Genomic DNA, 10,292 nt, shown 5'->3' with positions numbered 1-10,292 from the left:
CTCTAGAACAAAAAGAAGCAAATACACCCAGGAGGAGTAGAAGGCAGGAAATAATCAAACTCAGGTCTGAAATCAACCAAATAGAAACAGAAAGAACAATACAAAATATCAATAAAACCAGGAGTTGGTTCTTTGAGAAAATCAACAAGATAGATAAACCGTTAGCCAGATTAACCAGAGGGCACAGAGACAGTATCCAAATTAATAAAATCAGAACTGAAAAGGGAGACATAACAACAGAAACTGAAGAAATTCAAAAAATCATCAGATCCTACTACAAAGGCCTATACTCAACAAAACTGGAAAACCTGGATGAAATGGACAATTTCCTAGACAGATACCAGGTACCGAAGTTAAACCAGGAGCAGATAAACCATCTAAATAGTCCCATAACCCCTCAGGAAATAGCAGCAGTCATCAAAAGCCTCCCCACTAAAAAAAGCCCAGGACCAGATGGTTTTAGTGCTGAATTCTATCAGACCTTCAAGGAAGACCTAATACCAATTCTCTTCAAACTATTCCACAAAATAGAGACAGAAGGAACACTACCCAATTCGTTCTATGAAGCTACAATTACACTCATACCCAAACCCCACAAGGACCCGACAAAGAAAGAGAACTTCAGACCAATCTCCCTTATGAACATCGATGCAAAAATACTCAATAAAATTCTAGCAAACCGAATCCAAGACCACATCAAAACAATCATCCATCATGATCAAGTAGGTTTTATCCCAGGAATGCAGGGATGGTTCAATATTCGGAAATCCATCAATGTAATCCACTATATAAACAAACTTAAAGAAAAAAACCACATGATCATCTCACTAGATGCTGAGAAAGCATTTGACAAAATTCAACATCCCTTCATGATAAAAGTCTTGGAAAGATCAGGAATTCAAGGCCCCTACCTAAACATAGTAAAAGCAATTTACAGCAAACCAGTAGCCAACATCAAGCTAAATGGAGAGAAACTTGAAGCAATCCCACTAAGATCAGGGACTAGACAAGGTTGCCCACTCTCCCCCTACCTATTCAATATAGTACTGGAAGTCTTAGCCAGAGCAATTAGACAGCAAAAAGAAGTCAAAGGGATACAAATAGGAAAGGAAGAAGTCAAAATATCGCTATTTGCAGATGATATGATAGTATACTTAAGTGACCCCCAAACTTCCACCAGAGAACTCCTAAACCTGATAAACAACTTCAGCAAAGTGGCTGGTTATAAAATCAACTCAAACAAATCAGTAGCCTTCCTCTACATGAAAGATAAACAGACTGAAAAAGAAATTAGGGAAATGACACCCTTCACAATAGTTGCAAATAATATAAAATACCTTGGTGTGAATCTAACCAAGCAAGTGAAAGACCTGTATGACAAGAACTTCAAGTCTCTGAAGAAAGAAATTGAAGAAGATCTCAGAAGATGGAAAGATCTCCCATGCTCATGGATTGGCAGGATTAATATAATAAAAATGGCCATCTTGCCAAAAGCAATCTACAGATTCAATGCAATCCCCATTAAAATCCCAACTCAATTCTTCACAGAGTTAGAAAAGGAAATTCTCAAATTCATATGGAATAACAAAAAACCCAGGATAGCGAAAACTATTCTCAACAATAAAAGAACTTCTGGAGGAATTACCATCCCTGACCTCAAGCTGTACTACAGAGCAATAGTGATAAAAACTACCTGGTATTGGTACAGAGACAGGCAGGAAGATCAATGGAATAGAATTGAAGACCCAGAAATGAACCCACACTCCTATGGTCACTTGATCTTTGACAAAGGAGCTAAAACTGTCCAGTGGAAAAAGGACAGCATTTTCAACAAATGGTGCTGGTTCAACTGGAGGACAACATGTAGAAGAATGAAAATTGATCCATTCTTATCTCCTTGTACAAAGCTCAAGTCTAAGTGGATAAAGGACCTCCACATAAAACCAGATACACTGAAACTAATAGAAGAGAAGGTGGGGAAAAGCCTCGAATACTTGGGCACAGGGGAAAAGTTCCTGAACAGAACTCCAATGGCATATGCTCTAAGATCGAGAATTGACAAATGGGACTTCATAAAATTGCAAAGTTTCTGTAAGGCAAAGGACACTGTCAATAGGACAAAACGACAACCAACAAATTGGGAAAAGATCTTTACCAATCCTTCATCTGATAGAGGGCTAATATCCAATATATACAAAGAACTCAAGAAATTAGACTCCAGGCAACCAAATTACCCTATTAAAAAATGGGGTATAGAGCTTAACAAAGAATTTTCAACAGAAGAAACTCTAATTGCCGAGAAGCACCTAAAGAAATGATCGGCATCCTTAGTCGTCAGGGAAATGCAAATCAAAACAACCCTGAGATTCCATCTCACACCAGTCAGAATGGCTAAGATTAAAAACTCAGGTGATAGTAGATGCTGGCGAGGGTGTGGAGAAAGAGGAACACTCCTCCATTGTTGGTGGGACTGCAAGATGGTGCAACCACTTTGGAAATCAGTCTGGCGGTTCCTCAGAAAATTGGACATAGCATTACCCGAGGATCCAGCTATACCACTCCTAGGCATATACCCAGAAGATGCTCGAACATATAACAAGGACATATGCTCAACTATGTTCATAGCAGCCTTATTTATAATAGCCAGGAGCTGGAAAGAACCCAGATGTCCTTCAACTGAGGAATGGATTAAAAAAATGTGGTATATTTACACAATGGAGTATTACTCAGCTATTAAAAACAATGAATTTGAGAGGTTCCTAGGTAAATGGATGGAACTAGAAATTATCATACTGAGTGAGGTAAGCCAATCACAAAAGAACACACATGGTATTCACTCACTGATTATTGGATATTAGCCCAGAACCTTAAAATGCCCAAGATGCAACTCACAGGCCACATGAAGCCCATAAAGAAGGAAGACCAAGTGAGGGTGATTCGGTCCTTCTTAGAAGGAGCAACAAAATACTCAAGGGAGCAAATATGGAGACAAAGCGAGGGACAAAAACTGAAGGAGGGGCCGTCTGAAGACCTTTCCACCTGAGTATCCATCCCATGTGCAGTCACCAAAGGTAGATGCTGATGTGGAAGTCAGGAAGTGCATGCTGATAAGAGCCTGATATGGATGTCTCCTCAGAGGTCTTCAAGAGTCTGACATATTCAGAGGCAGATGCTCACAACTAGCCATGAAGTGATTATGGGGTTCTCAATGGAGGAGTTAGAGTGAAGACTGAAGGAGCTGAAAGGATTTGTGGCCCCATGAGGAGAGCAACAATACCAACCAACCACAGCTCCCAGGGTCTAAACCACCAGCCTGGGAGCACTTATGGAGGGATCCAGGGCCTTAGCTGAATATATAAGAGTGGAGGGCCCTGCTGGGCACAGGTGGAAGATCAGATCCTTGACCTCATGAAGGCTGGACGCCCCAGGGGGTGGGAGTTTTGAGGGTGGGGAGGTGGGAGTGGGGGGGTAGATAGAGGTTACATCCACAAAGAAGAAGGAGGAGGTGTGAGGGGATTGGGGGTTCCTGGGTGGGTGGGGGATGGGGTAAGGGGACAACATATGAAATGTAAATAAAACATCCAATAAAAAAATTAAAAAAAAATAAAAATAAAATAAAAAAGAAATAATATTCTAGTGATAGAACACAGAAACTCAGTTTTATTTTTATTCTCGTTCTCATTGCTTTATAGGTCTTTTTTTATTTGTAAGCCAATATGAACTTGGTTACTTATATTCATCTTCATTCTAAGAGTCATACAATTTAAAAAATATATAGTAAGTAATTTCTTTTTTAGTGAAGTTTATATTACTTATTTCTCTCTCTGTGTGTGTCTCTGTCTCTCTATCTATCTCTCTGTGTGTGTGCACGCTCACACGTGCTATGCCACACATGTGGAGTCAGAGAACAACCTACAGGAGTTGATCTGTTTTAGGGAATCAAACTCAGAACACCAGGCTCAGTGGCAAGCATTTATTCTCACTGAGCTACATACTGGTCTCAGTCCTTTCAAAATGAACAGAGAGTTATAGATTTATTACAGCATCAATCTTACAGTTAACCATCTAGATTTAGAGTAAACTTATCTATAACAATTATGAAAATATATTAAAATGACAATACCATCATTACAGAATGAGAGGAACAGATTTAATTTAATTTCAATAGTTTTAATTATGCCATGACTTGAAATATTGATATGTAATTTATTTATCAGTTATTGATAGTCTTTCACCCAAAGTGATGAAAACTGTAAGTAGGGTGAAGGTTTCTAAGAAATTATACTCTCCATACTTATGCCTTTAAATAAAAGAAGGAATGTTCTTATTATAAATAACCAATTTTGTACGAAGATACAATCATTCTCTATAAGTTGAAATCTCTTTTCTTCTCTGAACAGCTTCTGTTTCTGTTTCTTCTTTATACTAGTAAATTAGAATTAGACAATGTTATTTTTTGAAGTAACATTATAAGTTCTAACACGTTCTAATGAATTCTAATGTGTTCTGAAGACTATAACTCTAGAAAGTAGTTTCAGACTAGATATAGAGGAACAATAGTGGTAGCATATTTTATTAGAAAGAGATATATATCAATGAATGAACCAACAGATTAGAGATACTGTTTTAACAAAATTAAGGCCTACTAGTTCTATCAGTATCATTCTACAGCATCAAAGGGGTTGTTGTGTAGAACAACTCACCTCTACCAGGAAATGTACGGCCAACACGCTATTTTTAGAACTGTTCTTTGAGATACCCGCTTTATAGGTATTTAAAGAATTAGCAAGTTTTATTAATCTCAATAATGGAATGAGTACATGGAGGAAGAAATAAACAAGTAAATAAGTTTTCAAGTTGATAACACCTGAACATGGGCAGACTTGTTTCATTTGAAAATGAGTGAGAGGGGCTGGAAGACAGCTTAGTAGCTATGAGCAATTGTTGCTCCTGAGGACCTGGCTTCAGTCTCCATCAGCTGCACAGTATATCACAATCATCCATAACTACAGTACCTGGCGCTCTATTGCCCTCCTTTGACCTCCAGAAGCACAAGGCATGCATATATTGCAAAGACATACATACAGGCAAAAACAAACTAATAATTAAAAATGCATAAATCTAAAAACAATAGAAAGTAAAGGAAAACAAATTTTAACAAGAGAATTAAAATGTTTTGGTGATTATAATAAGTACCTGGTTCATTATTTGTGGTTAATTACTTTATAGAAAGGTTTTATGTAATTAAATAAAATAGATTAATAACAGATGGCATTTTGACAAGAATAAATTTAAGCACACCAAATTATACAGTAAATTTGCTCTTCAAAACAGTTCTTGGACTAAAGAGTAAAACAAATACAAAGGAAAAGCATGCCTTAAAATCTCATACATACATTTTGATCAAGTTTTATGTGTATACCATAAACCAGACCTTTCTTAGAAATATGTACATTATCTTACTTTTTTTACATGGATGCAAAAAGAAAATTAAATTTTATTTAAAAATCTTAAGGAATGTCTACTATAGTGCTATACTTAATAGCAACTATAAAAACACACCATGTGGGCTGGTGAGGTGACTCAGTTGACAAAATGTTTGCTTTACCAGCCTGAAGACATAAACTCAGCCCTCCAGAAGCCATGTAAAACTAAATAAAATCATGCATATATAAAATCAAGTGTAGGATTGGCGGCAGCACCATAAGATTTTCTTCAGGTCTCAGGCCAGCTAGTCTACTATATACAGGGAAGACCAAGAGACCTGGTCTCAAACAAGATAAACGGCAAAGAGTAATATCTGAGATACTTCTGTGACCAAAATGCTCAAATACACTCTGTTATGTTCATACAAAACCACACAAAGAAATGCATAAATGTGGAAAGTAGAAAAGCACGCCTTTAAAAGAAGTCCAAAGCTGTCAAATTTTCACTAAGTTTAAGACTAAATAAGATTATAATCAGCAAGTACATATACACAGAAGAACAAGTAATTGATTTAGGACTATAGTGGACACAAATCACAGTTGTGTGTCCTTTTCTGGAATGGTGATAAAAAATAATTTAAAGGGAAAATATTCCCACTTTTCCTGAGCCTACTTATCTTTAGTAAATTTCAGTTATGTGGCATGCCTCCTCTGGAGAGAAATTAGGTGGAAAGCTTCGCAGTTACTGGAACAAAGAAAACTCTAAACAGAATTAATAGCTGGTGACTCAAGACAAATGTCAGCTGAGATAGAATACTCATTCATAGAAATAGGAAAATGCATGTAATTAAAATAGTTTGTGGGAGTTTACAGAAGTTAAACAAATTTGTTTTCATAGCACAGTCTTCACAACATCTTGTTCCCTGTCCCCTGTGCAATGCTATTCTATCTGATTCTGATCCCTTTGGTTCTCATGAGGGCCAAGTACTTGTCCTCTGTTTGTCATGGAATGGTGAGCTACTTGTGTCACATGTGATCCTACCTTTATCGGCAGACGCTGATGTAGTTCTGCTTTGTTACACCTGCTGCTGACATCAGTTATATAAACAATTGAAGACGTGCAGCCACTCAGAGGCTGAAAGAGTGACCCAGGTGTTTCTGTTTTCCCCAAGGAGTCCAGCATACGCCGGAGAGAAATATAACATAAAGTCTGATGAATATTCATTCTTCTTAATATTAAAGATTTAATGTTTCTCAAGTGTATATGTTTTGGGGGCTGGCCGCTTGGTATTGGATAAGTAATCAGGGGAGTTCAACCCTGGAGAAGAAAGTTCAATAGATTGTATTTATATATGTGTCCATTTAATGCACACACATACATATGCACACACAAATACTAATTTAAGAAAGATTATGAATTTGAGGAGAAGGAGTTATAAAAATGAAGGGGGAATGATGTAAATACAGCATACATATATACAATTTTAAAAAATAAATGAAAACTGGAAACCTAAGAAATGGAGAAAGGAAAAATTTAAATGCAATGTGTCTCATAGTATTTTATTGGAGATATACTAGATGATAAAAAATGTCAAGATACTTGTACCACTCCATATGTGATATTTCTAATGTGTCCATATTTGCTGTATCTTCTCTGTATGATTTTCATTATCACTTGTTATTTTAATGGGTCTATAGGATGAGTGCATGTCTTGTCTGTTAAGGTACTGGAGCCTGGACTTGTGCCCAGTTACAGAGTGTGACTAAGCAAATATCAAAGTCTCTTGCTTATGGCAAAACAAAACCCAGAGATAATGTAAACAAAGTAACCAAAAAAACTATCATCTAGAGTTGTTCAGTGTTCTCAGTATTTAAACTTATTTCCAGATAATAGGAGGTAAAATTGAGCTATTTTCAACACTCAGACCTAACGTATACAATCTGATTCATGAATCAGAAAGAAGATTCAAGGAGAACCTACAGGAATTTGTTTTAATAAAAGACCGAAGATGAGGGGAACTTGAAGTAAAGGGAGGGGAAGCTGTGGTTGGGATATATTGTATGAGAGAAGACTAAATAAAAAAACAAGGGAACTTTAAATAAGTATGAAATGTACATTTCTTAGTAATATAAAGAAAGAAAAATCCATAGATTTCTTATAGAGTTATCACTTACATATCCCCCAAACTGAAAAATATACAGAAACTAACTCAATATTAAAGCATTTATTAAATTTTAAAAAATCACCCCTAATTATAAATGGTTGAATTATACTTAGAATAATGGCCCTCCTCTGAACAGTAGTGTTTGCACAGGATCCCATGAATGACTCTATAATGTACCAAGGGAGACAAATTGAATATGCAATCAAAGCTTGATGTAGGAGAACAAATGTGTAATTATTTTGTTCCATTTTTGCATCACTTAGTGAAGAAATGATTTTGTTTATTTGAATTAAGACTAATTAAAATAAGTGCTTCACTTCCTTTGCTAGAGTTAATCTAAGATATTTTATGTTATTTGAGGCTTTTATGAATGATGTTTTGGTTTTTTCCTTTTATTTCATTTGGCATTTGGATATAGGAAGGCTACTGATTTTTGTGAGTTAACTTTGTATCTAGCTACTTTGCTGAAAGTGTTTATTTCCTGTAGGAGTTTCCTGGTGGAATATTTCAGGTCACTTATGTATACTATCATATCATCTGCAAGTAAAGACACTTTGACTTCTCCCCAAATTGTACTCCCCGAATGTCCTTTAGTTGTCTTATTGCTCTAGGTAAGACTTCAAGTACTATATTGAATAAGTGTGGACACAATGACCACAATGGCCAGACTTGTCTTGTTCCTGATCTCAGTGAAACTGCTTTGAGATCCTTTCCATTTATTTTGAAGTTAGCTTTGGGCTTTCTATAAATTGCCTTTATTATGTTGAGGTAGGTCCCTTGCATCTCTAATCTCTCCAGGACTTTTATTATGTGGATGTGTTAGATTTTTGACACAGGCCTTTCTGCATCTAATGGCATGATCATGTGGTTATTTTCTTTCTTTCATATTATTTATATAGTAAATTACACTTACTGTATATTGAAACATACAATGATATATTGAGATAGACACAATGGTGTCAAGGTGAAAATTTGTCAGGATGGGCTGAAGAAATCAATCTTCCAAACAAAGTACAGGAGTTTAAGTGGTACTTCAATTGTAATAACATCTAGTTTTTCCTAGGTAAGAAAGATGTAGAAGAATGAAAAATCAGCAAAGACTGCCGGGCAGTGGTAGTACATGCCGTTAATCCCAACAGTTGGGAGGCGGAGGCAGGCAGATTTCTGAGTTTGAGGCCAGCCTGGTCTACAGGGTGAGTTCCAGGATAGCCAGGGCTATACAGAGAAACCCTGTCTAGAAAAACAAACAAACAAACAATAAATCAGCAAAGACAAAGATAGAAAAAGTACTGTGGCTTGAATGTAAATGTGAGTCTTCATAGGTAGAAAACAGCACACAGAGATGTAGAGGGAACTAAGAGAAACTGGAGAATGTTGATTTAACAAGCCTTCCTCACACACATATCAGTATCTACTTACCTGTGTATCTATTATGTACCTACCTATCATTCATCTATGTATTTGTCATCTATGCTAGGAAGAAAACTCTGACACATGTAGAGGAGACACTAGATATTAGTAATCAATAGAATTGCTGAAACAATTTGGTGATTATTAAGAGACTGAACAACTGTATTTATTAAAAAGTAAATGAGCTTAGATATGTACCTTCAATAAGTTTCTAGTTGTAGATAAAACACAGAATGAGAAAAGGGAAAATAATATTTAGAAATTATAATTTTTTATAAAAACAGCATCACCTAAGTGAAATTAACGTCAACTTTATTGACTGGTAATAGACTAAGAAAGATTAAGGTTACCATATTTTGAGGTATAGCTAAATGGTTATATTTCTCATAAATATACTTACATTTTCATTAGCAATTTGATCATCAATGTTTCTGAGAGAACAGTTATCCAAAAATGTGAACTGTGCTTTACACATTGGTTTTTACTTTTCATTTAACAAGAAACAAGGCCACCTAATAACATCAAAAATAAATCAAGTTCATTGCTCTTGACAGGTCTTTTGATGTAAACATAAGTAAACATGTAGTGTGAGAAACAAGTTACAGAAGCTTTGAGGACCATTATAATAGGGACCAAGGGTTAGCTGAGATAAAAATGCAATAGTGAATGTAAGTTACTATAATTTTTGCCATACCTGCTTCATGCAGTATTAGAGAGCAAACCCTCGGCTTCATGCACACTTGACAAACAGTTTGACACAAGTTACTCTTAGTGAGGAAAAGTATTCCATTGAAATATGGAGCTTAGAACATGTGGGTTTAATGGCTACAGTGCTCGATTGTAGCATGTCTTCTAATTGAGAAATCGCTGTGTCAGTTGCTGTGTCTCTGTGAAATGTTCTTCATATGCAGATGCTGTTAGATCATTTATAATGCCTCCTCATGGTATATTGTCAGTGGTTATTAATTTTTCAATTTTACATTCTTTATGGGCTTATTTTAAGATTTTAATGTCATTTGTAACTCATTGATTTTTAAATAAGCCTCTAGACATTAAATCACATATTGGTAAAAGCAAGGACTTAAGAGATACATTCAATACTCATCAAGCTCATAGGACAGACTCTGAAAGGCAGATGCCCACAAAACTATTTTACTTGCTAGTTTTGTTATAATTCACACATTAATATTATGTGAAGAGACCAAAATAAATCCTCTAATTTCTGTGAGAAAATACAAAGATGGCAGTTACAATGAAGGCTTGAGTTACTTGCATAGGAAACTCCTATGTT

The sequence above is a fragment of the Grammomys surdaster genome, unplaced genomic scaffold, assembly GCF_004785775.1.
Source record: "Grammomys surdaster isolate TR1022 unplaced genomic scaffold, NIH_TR_1.0 425, whole genome shotgun sequence".
NCBI classification, from domain to species: domain Eukaryota; kingdom Metazoa; phylum Chordata; class Mammalia; order Rodentia; family Muridae; genus Grammomys; species Grammomys surdaster.
This window is presented reverse-complemented; position numbering follows the sequence as displayed.